This window comes from Sceloporus undulatus, chromosome 2, assembly GCF_019175285.1.
Source record: "Sceloporus undulatus isolate JIND9_A2432 ecotype Alabama chromosome 2, SceUnd_v1.1, whole genome shotgun sequence".
NCBI lineage: Eukaryota > Metazoa > Chordata > Lepidosauria > Squamata > Phrynosomatidae > Sceloporus > Sceloporus undulatus.
The window spans coordinates 315,760,315-315,775,314 of NC_056523.1; the positions used below are offsets into that span (position 1 = coordinate 315,760,315).

The 15,000-nt window shown below is 36.5% G+C and overlaps 1 protein-coding gene and 1 long non-coding RNA gene across 22 annotated transcripts in view; one reads left to right on the plus strand and one right to left on the minus strand.

Moving 5' to 3' along the window:
• Positions 1–7,191, minus strand: part of LOC121923868 — a 31,165-nt gene extending 23,974 nt beyond the window's left edge. The window contains exons 1-2 of the long non-coding RNA XR_006102478.1: positions 7,132–7,191; positions 3,847–3,962 (exon numbers count right to left, since the gene is read on the minus strand). This is a non-coding gene — a long non-coding RNA (uncharacterized LOC121923868). The remainder of the gene's footprint in view (positions 1–3,846; positions 3,963–7,131) is intronic.
• Positions 1–15,000, plus strand: part of TCF4 (transcription factor 4) — a 438,455-nt gene that overhangs the window by 315,581 nt on the left and 107,874 nt on the right. The gene's annotated exons all lie outside the window — the stretch shown is intronic.

A 15,000-nucleotide genomic window follows, 5' to 3' on the forward strand; every position in this document is an offset into this window, starting at 1 on the left:
TAGCTCTTTGTAAGGTTTTGAAAATGACATTTTAAAATGAAAGACACTCATTTAAAGAAACAAAATCCAGAGAAGTTTGAATATTTAGCAAGCTATTTGTGTTTATATATCTTTTTAAAAAAACACAATATGACATTGGGTACATTTTCCTTCTGCCTGGCATGTCTATGTACAAGCAGTTATTTTCTGCATTTTGTAAAGTGAGGAGGAAATAGTTCATAAATGTTCAAAAGTTCAGTAGCAAATATTTTGAAATGCAAATGTTGCCATTAGGAAGCTGTGCTATCAAGTATTCTGGAATCACGACAGCGGTATAATGTACAGAAAGGAAGTACACTTTATGTAAGCATAGTTTTGAGGGAACAAATGGGGGTAAGTTTCGGTGAGATGTAGCTGTTGCTCTTTAACATTGTAGGCTTCAAGTTGTGCAACTTTCATCAAAGGTGAAATATCTAAAAATGTGCACGAGATATGTATATCTCTAATACCGTGTGATTGCATCTTCTTAGTTGGATATACCAAAGAAAAATGCTGAACATGACATCCTTCCACTAGAAAGCCTTCCCCAGCTAATAGTTGGGGTTGTATTTGGGAAGGGGAGGGGGAGGCAGGAAGGGAGGATGGTACTCGTAAAAATCAAGATCACTGTCAGAGGAAGTGTATTTATAGGAACTGTTAAATGACATTTATTAAAAACAAATCTGTTGGTGTGTGTTCAACAAGAAGAAAGCAGCAAACTTCACACTCTAGTGTGCATATGCAATTGTGTGGGCAGAAGAGTAAATACTGGTGGCATCAGCAGAGGGCAATTTTAAAATCCTCAGCACTACATTGTCCTTTAATTTAACTCCGGGACGAGGCATCCCCCAGAGTGGGAAAGTTATAGAGCCTTTGTGGATGAGGCCAGAATCTTGGCATTTGGTGAGAAAGTGGGGGATATTTCTCTCTTGTGGACCGAAGGATACCTTTTTATATGGCCAATATTGTTTTAGCTCAGGTTGCACATTGTGCAGCTCTTGATTTGTTGCCAGACATCTCAGGGAGATCTTGCACTGTGCATGAATTGTTTAGAATGCCTATTGGAACGATGCTGGATTCTGTTTGCCCGTCTTTTGCATGGAAACTACACACCACACTATGTCGCATGAGCTTTTCTCTTTAAACAAGTCATAATTTGAAATTCCTTTTCCTCATCTTCTCCCCCTCCCCATCACCTTTGACAAGTCAATTACTTGTTTAAATTCAGTTTGAACTCTCTGAACTGAGAGCAGCCAGCGGAAGCAGGTCTTCCTTGGGAATAAACAAAAGGAAAAAATGCAGAATCACTCCAGATCTCTCTGTATTTATGTTAGGATGGGAAGAAGGGAATGGTGGGCAATAAAGCCTCCCATCCTAACTCCTTTTTAAATATTTCTCTTCAAATGTCAAATGCATCTGACAATGAGTACTTTTTTAAAGTTGCTCTTTTTTATAATGAAAGCATTATAGCATTTGAGGAAATCATACATTTCATTTTGCTTTTCACCTGTTGTTCATATCATCCATCTTCTTCACAGCAACATATTTCCCTTTACACTGATTAATATGCATTTCTGTAAATGTATTTCTGTGAAATTCTCATGTAAAATATTTTCATGGCATATATATGTGTGTGTGCGCGCGCACGCACATATTTTATATATGTGCCACTGTATTTCTTTTTAGAGAATAATATTCTAGATTTTTCATGCTTTTTATTTATTTTAAGAATGCATGCTTTGAGTTGTTTAACATATGCTGTGTAGCAAATCTACTGCTAAACCCCCATCTGTTTTAAAGCCTTTGAAACTCCAGTACACTAAGATGTTTCTGATAGCATATCTGAAATCATTTTCTAAATCCAGTCTTTCACATTGCTAATTGCAGATAAAATTTTGAGCAATTGAGTTGTTTGATCAAGTCCCATACTTGAAAGACAGCAAAGGTGGCATTTAGGTAATGGAACTGAAAACAAGAGTGGCAAAACTTTCAGTTAATAGTATTTTAAGTTCTCATCATTGGCTCTCACCCTCATGCGCATGTGCTAAATCATATAGAGAATCCTATAATTACCATAATTGCTCTTTTTTTGTGCATTATACCAACAAGCGTCAAACCATCACACCAACTAGTTGTTTGGAAATAGTTACTTGTCAAATCATCAAATCACAAAAAGCGAATGCTAATGAGTTTCTGTGTTTGTACTTTGTCTGCCTTTCTTATTATGAACCTTTTTAACTACATAAAGTTCGTAGATGATGATAAATAGTCCATAGTATTGTTTCTGCTAATAGCCTAGACCAAATAGTATTATATTTCCCCTATCAGCGCTAATAAATGAATAAAGACATGTACATGAAAGAGAATCATAATAGTGTCATTCCTTTTTCTGTAAAAAATATCTTTTAAAAAACAAAAATAAACAATTATCAGATTTCTTTCTATTTAATTCAGGTATTTTTGTTTGTTTTTAAAAAACACTTTAAACCATAGTTCAAATTGATATTGCATAATAAGAATATAAAATAGCGGCATCTACATTTTGGAAATACTGAAGGTCTCACGCAAAGGCACGTATTTGAACTATGTCAAGTAACTCGGCAGAGGAAGTCTCTTAGTAAAAGAAATCCCATTGAAATCAGTGAGGCTTAAACCCGTATGGAACATAAACGTTAAAAGTCTACATGTTGTTGTAGTTGCTTCACTCTAACAAAATGCTACAATTTCATTTTTTAAAAAACTAAAACAGTATTATAAGTGGGTATTTTTATTTTTAAGTTTACAAGTATTTTGTATTTTTTACATGATGCTTACAGTCTGAGGTAGCTGGTAGATTTTTTTTTTCTTCACCATACATTTTTTTCCAAACATTTTAATCCATTGCTTAATTCACATGTCCTGTACTGCATATATATAGTTCTATGAAATACCCACTAATAATCAAAAAAGGAGAAAAGAAAAAAATGAATATGCAGTTTAATTAACATTAAAATGGTTTCATTTGCCTCTCCCTAGTGCTAAATGTGTATGATTTTCATTGTATGTCGTGTTTGCATGTGTTGCATATGTATGTGTTGTATATGTGTCTGAAAGATAAAAGCAGAATATCTAAATGTTTGTAGAAATAATAATAATAATAATAATAATAATTCCTTTTCAAATTAAATCATTGTGTGTATATATTGGCATGAATGTTGCTCCTTTATGGCACAAAATTCAAACATGATTGTGTTATTTAGTGGCTGAATTCAGTGATGGATGGACAGATGGACTGACAGCTTTATATATATTTGAAGAAGTCAGCCTGTTTATCCGATATATTTTGAATGCAACTTTATATTGGCTTAGAGTGTACATATACATTGTAGTATATCTTACATTGACCAGATGATTGTATGTGTTAGGTATGTGTGTTATATACATAAGTTATATATGTATAATGTCCACATAATATATAACTGTACATAACATATATCATGTTATATGTATTTTGTGTTAACGTATATTTCTCACAGCTGTTTACCAAATCATTTTCAGTGCAGCTTTCTATTGGCTCAGTGCCCACACATTCTTTGTAGTGTATTTTGAGTTGACCAAACCATTATAAGTATAAACTAGAATATGGTTGCAGAAATCCAATATATCCATCCATTTCTTTACCACTGAAATGGTAAATAGTGCTTGTTTTGCTCAGTGATATTTTGGGAGTGGACACAGGAAAAAAATGTTTTAAAAACTGAGTACATATTTTGGGTTTTTTTGGGGGGGAGGGTTAGTGGGGAAGAGGAGTAATCTGAAATACTTACAGCCAGTACAGTCTTTACATACCTTTCCAAGTGATCTAAAGAAAATTGTGCAGAAGAGCTGTTTGTGTCCTGTTTGAGAATATGTCTGGTTCATGTTATACTCACTTTACAGTAAAATTGCCGTAGTATGTCAAGGATCTAGAATTAAAAAAATATTGCACCAAGCTGTGTTTAGAAAGAGTGAAAGATTTACAAGAGCTGTCCAGATTCATAGGGATAAAATTGTCTTCCTTTACAAAACAGGAAACTTTTCTAGTGAGGAAAGCCTTAGGAAAATGCCACTGCTGTCTAATTTGTACAGCTACTGCACTGTCTATAGGAATCCATCACGTATGGCAGAACAGTGTGGTATAGTGCTAGCCTGATCCATAATACAGTACAAGGAAGTTGTGTCCCTGCATTAAAATAATTTAGTCTGGCTGCAGTCAGTGGGGATACATTGCGTTAAATTCTAATAATTCAGTTTAACTAGATTGCGGATCGGCTGCTGATTTGTTTTGTCTGGACAGTTGTCTATCAGCCCAGCTTTGCTTCTGACAAGTTTCCTATGCACTTGGTGAATGTCTGTCTTAAAATACATGTTGGATAAAAATATACTTGAAAGAACCCAAACAAAGACAATTGACATTGCTGTAGACCTACTGAAAACTTAGTTTCATGGCATGGCTTCCACAAATTAGACATTCTCTGAATTAATATATTTTAATATTTTAGTTCCAGCAATCCAGGCTTATGAATTGCAATCATATTTTCAAGAGTCAGCCTTACATAATGTATATGTTTGTATTTATGTTTTAGAGTCTTGCGTGAATATACAGTATTTCACCAAAATGCATATCAGAAATTTCTCAGAATATTTTCCTGCGTTTTGGGGGCAATAATTTTTAAATTCCCATGTATATTCATGAAGTGAAATATCTAAAGGATTTATGCTTCCTAGTGTAAGTAGTTACAAGAAGCGCATTAGAAGTACACAGTACAAAGCAACTTTATCATCTTCCATTTACTAAATGTATCCCTCTCATGTATAGGAAACAGAAGAGTGTCATATTCCTGCAGATTTAAACATGTCCTATCTTTATGCCTCTGGTTCCTATCAATTCTTTAGTGTTTAAGGTATGATCAGCTTATAATATCATCAGTCCTGTCTTTTCATAGTAATGATTCCACAGGGATATAATAGCATACGTTACATATAATGATAGTCTGACTATGAGTCTGCCTGGTTGTTGTTGTTGTTGCTGTTGTTATAAATTGTGCAGAAATCATGTTGGGATAGTTTGTGTATGTATAAAAGTAATACGCACATGCATATGTGGTATATGCCCATTCAAAAGAATGTTTTATTAGTGTGTTGACCCAAAAGATTAATAAAGATTGAAACAGAGGAAATGTTCTACACCTGCACCATTTTAATAGGCACCTAAACAAAGGTGAAGCTGCTGTAAATACCCTAGTGTATAAAATCTAGTTGTGCTGGGAGAGGTGTGTTTCGGCATTTAACCAAACACAAGCCAAACAAGAATGGTCTAAAGCTTGAGAGATAACAGATGAAAAGCAGCGTTGTGATTTGTCTCTGCTCAAACACCCCTGAAATATGTAGTCTTTAGCTGGCATTCTCAAGGGACCAAAAGCTGTGCTTTCACAGAGACCAAATTACACTTGTCCTGAGAGAAGGCAGTGTTGGAGTAATTGGTGGGGCAGTGTGGCGAATGTTAGATTCCAGCTGCTTCCATTGTAGCTGACCTGCAAATGCGAAGAGGATGTTAACAATCCAAGCTAACATTTGGCTTGGCTTTTTCACCTCTGTAGACATTTTATTGAATATTATAGACTGGCGAAACCTGAGTACTAGTAGTCATGGTGATATATTGGGAGATAACATTTTTTTCTCCTCTTTTTAAATTTTAAAAAATACATTTTCACTTGCCTGTGATTGCATGAAGAATAGGTTTTGTTTTGGTTGTGTTTTTTTTAAATAAAGAAAGAAATAATCGCTGTTATGGAGCTTTTTTTATTTGACTGCTCTGTTTAGAGTCTCATTCCTTTGTGTTCAATTGCAGTCCCTTTCCTTGTTTACAGTAGATAGCGTCCACGTATTGCCTCTTTCTTAAAACAACCAAATTAGAATATGTTGATTTCTCCCCAAATAATCCCTGTTTTACAGTGTGCAAGGCAGAAATGCTCAGTGGTTTTCTAATGAAGGAGGGGGGGAATTTCATGTAGATGTAGCCTGCATATTTAAACCCATCCAGTTAAGGGATGACATGATTAAAATAATCAAATGTATTACTTAAAAAATTAAAAAGGATAAGTAGTGCACCCTATTATTTTATTGACTTTTAAATATAAATTGCAGAAATGTTTACATTCTTAATGGCATTATTAAGCTAAACTGACAGATCAGCGGGAAAAAGTTGATTGCCCAGCATATTATTACCACTGCACCTGTTACAACAATTCCAGTAGATGAGGAATAACATACAGTGTTACTATGATTCTTTAGGCTGGGGGAGCTGTTTGTAGCAGTTGGGGGGGGCATGATGAAAACAGCTACAGGATATACTTACGCGAAAATCTTAGAAACATTTACCTCACAGTAAGTCCCACTAAACTTGAGCTTACATTGTGCAGATATGTCTAGAGCTTACATTTGAGCAGATATGAACAGGACTGAGCTCTTGGTATAATTTTCTTTGTCATTAGCACTGGAAGGTTTTAATTAGCTATATATAGCATCCTTGAAATTGTTTATGTTCCATGACACCCACACCTATAGCTTTCTTGTATTTTAGTGTTTCTTTAACTGCCTCCACATATGTACAGAATTACCCATATCATATATCTAGATATGTAAGCAGGCATACATAGATTCAATTTCCCATTCTCTAGTTGAAATCAAACAAAACATGATTTAAATTGCGAGCACTGGGATTTTCCCCCCAAAAAAAACCAACAACATGTAGAACTCCAGTTTCACAGACACACATGCACACGCGCGCGCGCACACACACACACACACACACAGAGAATCCAGTGTGCAACTATGCAGTCTTAAATTCCACTGAAATCACTACAAACCACAGTCTTTCTTGTGGCTCTTCTGTGCCAGTCTAGCAATTTCCAACTAGCTTTACAGAATCACAGAATTGGAAGTGACCACAAGGGTCATCCAGTCCAACTCCTTCCCATGACACAGTCAAATCATTCCTGACAGATAGCCATCCAGCCTGTGTTTAAAAGTCTCCAAAGAAGGAGATTTCACCACACTACAACATAGTATAGTCCATTGTCAAACAGCCCTTACCATCAGGGAATTCTTCCTAGTGTTTAGGTGGAATCTCTTTTCCTGTAGTTTAAATCAATTGCCCCATGCCCCCATGGAGCAGCAGCAAACTAGCTTGCTCCATCTTCGGTATGATATCTTTTCAAATATTTCAGCATGGCTATCATGTCACCTCATAACCTTCCCGTCTTCAGGCTGAACATACCCAGCTCCCTCAGCCACTCCTCAAAGCCAAGTTTTATTGGCTTTTTTTCAGGTAAGGTCCCAATCAGTAACAAAGACTTACTTTTTTCTTTTCCAATTCCCCTTTGATATGGCTGTACACTAAAACTATTTTTATTGTGTTACTGATAAATAATGTTAGTAAAAATTATTTCAGTTCAAGGCTCATGTTTTATCATTTTAATAGCAAAGAGAACTTTTTTGGACATATTTTGATTCTTGGAGACATTTCATTCCGCTTTTTGGATATTTAGATGTTCCAATACATTTAAGGGGCCCACTGTCATCAGAAAAGCTTGGGAACTTCTTTGTTTGCTGTCTACATATTTCATATTTTTCTCTACCTGTTCATGGTTTAACTGTTACACAGATATGTATTTAGTTAAGCAACATTATTAGTTGCTTAACTAAAGCACTTCATATGCATTATCTCAGAAATCCTTACGAATCTTCTTTTAAGGCTATTCTACCCATATTATGCAAATTGCTGCAGTCTTTGCACATTGTCATAGGTTCTTAATTGTCTTCACTTTCCTGTGCAAATTTGTATCTATTTGCAGACCCTGTGCCAAAAATACACAGCCATGCAAATCCATGCAGAGCGGCCACATGTTCAATGTGCATGCTCACAAATATTTTGGTAAAAAACATGAATCCTTTTTCAGTGGAGTTCATGGAGTTTTTTGGGGAGGGGAGCACAAAAAGCCCAGACTTCTCCACATCACATGTGGCCAGATCCCAATCTATTGAATTCAAATGAGGTGTACATGTAGACAAGCTCTTAGAAGGCCAGTATTCTTATTCCTCGCATTGTAGAGCTGAATGAATTAAAAGTAGACTTGTCTCATACTGTTTATTGAATATTGTAGCTAGGATAAAATGTGAACCCTGGACATTCCAGATCACATTGTGGCTATTATACTGTGAAAGTTTTCAGAGGTGAGACTGGATCCTATTTTCAGTGCCAGAGAACAATACGGGGACATTGGGAGTTAACAACAAAGCTCATGCAGATTGTTATCAGTGTGATTTGTGACACATCCGTACCTCAGCAATAAGATTTTTTAGTTGAACAAAATGATTTCCAGACTGATTGTTTAATCCTCAAAGGCTTTGTTATTAGTTCAAAGTTAAGTACTCTTGCCATTGTTCTTTAATCATTACATTGATGCTCTAGGAGTCTAGGTTTAGAACTTCAAACTTGAAAATTAGTGACATTATGGATTTATTCTCAATTGATTTATAGCTTTCCTGAAGAGTTATAGGGCTTGATAGGTGCGAACGAAATGGCTAAATTGTTTCTTTTCTGGGCATGTTTTTGTTTGGACTATATAAGCACATCTAGAGTTTAGTCTTAACACAAACTTCTAAATTTCTAAAATTAAATAAAATTATTTAATTGTGTTTATTATGTCAATTACTTAATCTATAGACTAACTTGGCTTCACAATACTTACATAAACAAATGGCTTTTCTTTAACTCATCTTCTTTCACTAACATTATTTCTGTAATTATAATTTAAAAGTATATGCGGAACAGATAATTTTCACTGTTACTACAATGAACCTTTTTGTTGCCTCATATGGGAAATAAATTCCATGCATTCATCATTGTCATAGCATGACTAAAAATTGAAACCTGTTATTAGATATCTGTGCAGTGGTGTTGCCAATCATACCGGAAGTTTGGCTGGCAGAGAAGATAGTATATACAGGTCAGTTGTATTTTCATTTTACTACATTCTCAACAGAGTGGCCATGTTCAAATTAGTTATTCTCAAATTCTGACAGCTGTGATATTTAAAACAATCCCAGCTGTTGTGACCTAAAACTTATTTTTCTATTAGCACCTGATAAAAGGCCTTGGGTAGAATTAAGTATGGAAATGCTAAAACAGTATTATCATTAATTCATAGAGTTGAAAGAGACATGAAGGGCTATCTGCTCTAACTCCCTGCCATGAAGGAATACATGGTCAAAACACCCCTGAGAGATGGGCATCCAGGCTCTCTTTAAAAACCTTCAAAGGTTGAGACTCTGCCACTCTCCAAGGCAGCATGTTCCACTGTTGAACAGCATTTACCATCAGATAGCTCTTCCTAATGTTAAGATGGAATTTCTTTTCCTGTAGTTTCTATCCCTTGCTCTGAGCTTTATTCTCTGCAGCAGCAGAAAACAAACCTGCTCCATTTTCAATATGACATCCTTTCAGATATTCATACATGACTATCATGCCACCTCTTAACCTTCTCTTCTCCAGACAAACAAAGCCAGCTCCCTAAGCAGTTTTCCAAAACTGTTGCCATTTTAGTCACCCTCCTCTGGAAAATCCTACATCTGTGCATTTCATTTTTTCTGCCCAAGTATAGTACCTTACATTTCTCCTGTTAAAATTCATTTTGTTAGTTTTGGTCCAGCTTTCTAATCTGTTAAGGTCATTTTGAATTCTGATCCTGTCCTCTGGAGTATTAGCTACCTCTCCTGATTTGGTATCATCTGCATATTTGATAAACATGCCCAACCATCCAAGTCATTGAAAGAGAAGCTGAATAGCACTGAGCCCAGAACAGAACCCTGGAGCACCCCATTGGTCACTTCTCTCTAGGATGAAGAGGAGCCTTGATGAGCACCCTTTTCTCAACCAATTACAAATCCACCTAAGAGCTGCATTGTCTAACCCACATTTTACTAGCATTTTTGCAAGAATATCATGGAGGTCCTTTTCAAGGCCCCTACTGAAATCAAGATATGCTACATCCACAGCATTCCCTTCATCTACCAAGCTTGTAACTTTCTCAAGAGAGAGAGAGAGAGAGAGACTGGCATGATTTGTTTTTGAAAAACCCATGATGACTTTTAGTGATCATAGCATTCCTTTCTAAGTGTTTTCATACCATCAGTTTCATGATCTGTTTTACAATCCTTTCCTGTAACGATGCCAGGCTGCCTGAGTGACAGTTGTTTGGATTCCCCCCCCCCCCCCCCCCCATTTTGAAGATTGGGACAACATTTGCCCTCCTCCAGTCTGCTGGAGCTTCTCTTGTTCTCCAATAATTCTCAAAGATGATTATCAATGGTTCTGCAATTACTTCTGCTAGTTCTTTTAATACCCTTGCATGTAATTCATCTAACTCTTGACTTGAATTCATTTAGAGCAGCCAGGTATTCCTCTACTACTTCTGTACTTATTCTGTGCTGCATATCCCCACTGTATCATTTGCTCCATTTTCCCCAGGTTGAACACCGACAGAAGCAAATAAAATGTCGAGTCTTTCCTATGTCCCCTGTTAGCATTTTGCCATCTCCCCCCCCCCCCCCCCCCCCCCACACACACACATATACACAGCGGCCCTATCATTTCCTTGTTCTTCCTTTTGCTACAGACAGTAAGATGATATGTTCTGATGTTCCTATGGTAATCCCCTGTCTCAACACTTTCAAATAAAGCAAGACTATTTCTTGACTGGATTTATTACAAATACATCTGCAGTTTTGAAATCACTTGCAACAGGAAGAAACTGTTTTCATAAATCAAGCCCACTTTAACTTTCAGTGTTATCCTATGCACATTTACCAAGAAGTAAGTTCATTTCACTGAGTTCTGAGTAAGCTTGCTCAGGATTTATAAGAAGAAATATTTATTAATGCTGTAATACGGCCCAACAGCCTTTAAGCTTGCAGGAGCTACTTTACTGAACCATGAGATCCATCAAAGGAGGCCAAGTACAAAAACCATGCATTTTGAATTTACAAAATTCTGAATCCAGGAAATTGTTTTGAGTATCAGAAGTGCGTGGATCTCATAGCCCTTCTGCACAAAAATCATGGTAATCTGAAGGATTCTTCATTTCAGCAATATAATTTAGGGTAGAGGAGAGTTAACTAGGTGTTGTCGTTGTTAAGCAATTGTGTGTCAGAAATCCTTCCCGGTCTACTGCCAGTCATACAGAAATCTACAAGCAGATCCAGATTACCTTCTGCCCAGTTCTACTGCAGGTATCAAAAACGCCTAGTTACTTTTCTTTCATATTTTTAGTTGCTTATTTAGTACAATTCAGCATACTTGGAATTTTATGGAATAGTATAAGAAAAGATAACTATGGTTGAATACATTATTATAGAAGCACAAAATACTGAGGAGCAAATATTTTCAGCATCAGCAGAAGTAGGGGTTACATGTACAAAATGTTTACTTAATATTCCCCGAGAAGCTTATCCTTTTCATGCCAGTCTGTTGCTCTTTCCCACCCCAGTTGGCTGCTGCTTCAATACCATTTCACCTCCTTCCCCAACAGTCACACAGCCAATCAGACCTGGCTACATGACAATGTCACTGAAGGCAAACAAGGCGAATTTCCTGTGAGGGGCCCTCAGTGATTGTTGAGTGAGAAAAACAAATAAAAAGTGAATAAAATCTGTTGCTGACGGGATGTGAAGAGGCTTGTTCTGGAGCACTTCTACTACTAAACAGGACTGGCCAACGTTCCTTCTGTCATCGGCTGTCAGAGGAAATCTGTAGAGAATCACATATTAGTACTTGGCAGGACTGAACCCTGTGATGATTTGAGGCACATCCCAAAGAGGGCAGGAGGATACATTTTCTTTCTGTCCTTGGGCCACTTCTTCCACCACCACTACAAGCTCTTTCTCTATGGAGTTTATCACAGAGGGACGGGATAGAGACGGAATTGCTCCCCCCGTCATTACCCCATCCATGACCCCAAGTGAAATTGTTCACTCTAAACACTTTCACATGAAAGTATACTGTTCCTGTCATTCAGAGTCATGGTTTTAACGGGTTCTTCGGTTAATACAAAATGATGTCAAATGACAGCAGAATGACACTTCACTGACAGCTGAAAGTGCTTTTCAGCCCACTTTCATGGGAAAGTGATTCATTCAATCACTTTCACTGGCGCTTCCCGGCCAGGTCAAGTACAGTGTGAAAGTCCTTCCCACAATCGGTTGGGAAGGACAGGACACAGATGGGACAATGACATCCCGTGCCTCATATAATAAACTCCTCTATGTCCATGTGCTTCCCTTTTAGCCCACTGGACCGCCAAGAGAAGACCAGATTGCATTTGCCAGGCATACGAACCAATTGCTATCAGAAAGTAATCCCAGGAAACCCAGGGTTTCACATCACAGATTGCCCATCTTTTAAGTTAGGGGATCATGGTGGGAGCATCTGTTCCACAAATGCGTTCACCTTTTTTAAAATTTATTGAAAAGGGGAGAAATCTTTGAGAAAATCTGCTCCCCAGGTTTTGGTTTAACCTGGAATGTTAATTTAATTTAATTTTTTTGATAATGACATGACTAGAACTGCACTGGTTAAAATTAGGGGTCTGCCCAGTCCTCCATTCTGTTAACCAATTACTTGCTTAGGAAAGACACAAAGCAGGACACAAACACAATACCACTCTTTCACTTCTGTTCCCCAGCAACTGATAATGGAAGTGTTCCATAGCCATCCTCAGTTGTAGCTATTAGTAGTCTCACACTGCTCTTTACTGCGGTGAGGGCTGGAGGCGGGTACTGAATATCCAGTACCAACTTATTTCCTCATATGAATAGATTGCAGGTTCTGTCACCAGTTTAAATTTATGTGTGGTTTTTACAGTACCTCCATTTTTATTTTGGATGGGTTTAACTTTTGAGCCTATCAAAGTCTGTGCTTTTTTTGAAAAGTGTCTGAGTTGACTACAAATATCACCTGGCAGGATTTGATACTTTTATGTGTCACAGTGCGAAATTGTCATCTGTATATAAATGTTCAGCTTCTGAAACGTGTTATTCTTTTTCTTCATGTTAACAAATTTAAACCAGTGCATACAATTTGTCATGTTTTTTCCAGCTCAGTACTACAACTGGTAAAAAGATTTGTAATACTGACTCTGACTTTAATAAATATGCTGTTATTACCCAGAGATCTGGTAATTATTTGAAGGAATGAACAGAGGTATTTTTTCAATGAATGTTAACGTTGCTGAAAGATGCTCTGAGTCCTTGTAACACTGTTTTAGTCACCTGGCAGGTAGCTGGCAACATTTATCTGGTACTGTCTGATTATTTGTGTTTCCCATTTGTATCTAGCCTTTTGTTTGCTTTCCTCTAAGCTGCTCAGGACAGGTATTCTTTCAGATGTTTTGTTTTTATCCTTATAATATTATTATGATAATAATTTTTAAAGATATAAACACTTGGTAATTGTGAGTATTGTGCAGAATATTTTACCTTCAAACCAAGTACTGTATATTTAAAACAAAATCAAAGTGGTACAATTCAAAAATCCTGTCTTAAATAAAATAGGGTGAAGGATAAATAAATAAATAAGTCATATTCCATATGGAATTAAATGCATTTTGGCTATATTTCATAATATTTTACCTGCACTACTTATTGTAGGCAGTGAAATCCACTCTTCAGTCGATTGGAGGTAAGGGTCTATTTAATATAAGGAATCTTGGATGTCAGGATTTATAATAAACCTGCAACCCACATACATGGTCAAGCATGCAAATAATCATTCACTTTTTAGACTGCCTTTTGAAAAGCAGCGAGTGTTTGCGTATAATCTTCTTCTCTTTTTTTTATTTCAAAAATGCCAGATCATATTGATAGGTGATTTCAAATGCACTCAAACTGTTAATCATAATTTTTGTCAACCTTATGATAGACTATAGTTAAGCAAGAATTAAGAAGAAAAACATGAGGAAAAGATATTGATTAACTCATTAAATAGCTATATTTATAGAACAGATGGTTTAGACAGTGTGTTTCAAGAGCAGAGTGATTTGGTTTTTTCCCCACTGGTCTAAGGAAAGAAAATCAAACAGACTTGTCACAGTATGATACTGATTTCGATCAGGGATAAGAAAACTTTAGGTTCCTAGTATTTTTATTGTTTTCACTAGTATAGATACCACATTTGGTACCTATGCCAAAACCATATATTTTTCAAGATGAAGAGATCACCTTCCCACTTCTACTCCCTAAGCTTTATTCTTTTCAACAGTATAATTCAAAATTGATATTTTATTGTTAAATATTTGGGAATCAAGACTCATTGTCAACCCAGTTTATTTTACCAGAAATCTTCTAGTAAATCCAGGCTGACTTTCTTCTCATCTCTGGTTTAGATCAAGATACCAAGCCACCCTCAGCCTGTTTTCAGAGGGGGGGGGGGGACCCACATGCTTGTGCACTTTCCAACTTACCAGCTATTAACAGGAATCCTATATATAGCTCTACTTAAACATACACTATAAGTTGGTACTAAGCTAGGCTAACTGTACTAACTGGCTAGTAATAGTAGTTTGCTCTGAAAGAGGAAGCTAACTCAAATCAGTGAGATGATGTGCTCTCATTGAACTAGAAGGGTAGTGGAGTCAAGATTTGTTTGTGATGAAGGAATCGCTAGTTGATTAAGTGTGAACATTGCCATGGTTATCTGAAAAAGCATTAAAGGTTATGTATTATATTTTCATTTTTGGTCTTTGTCATTGACCTTAGTTAGATACCACTACCACAAATTAGATTAGTCCTACGTATTAGTTAATTAAGACCCTCAAACACTGACTTTGCAAGTTAGCCTGTTATGACACAGTGCATCTTATACTGTATTAGTATTCATAGGAGATAAGCAGTATAAGTAAAGAGAAA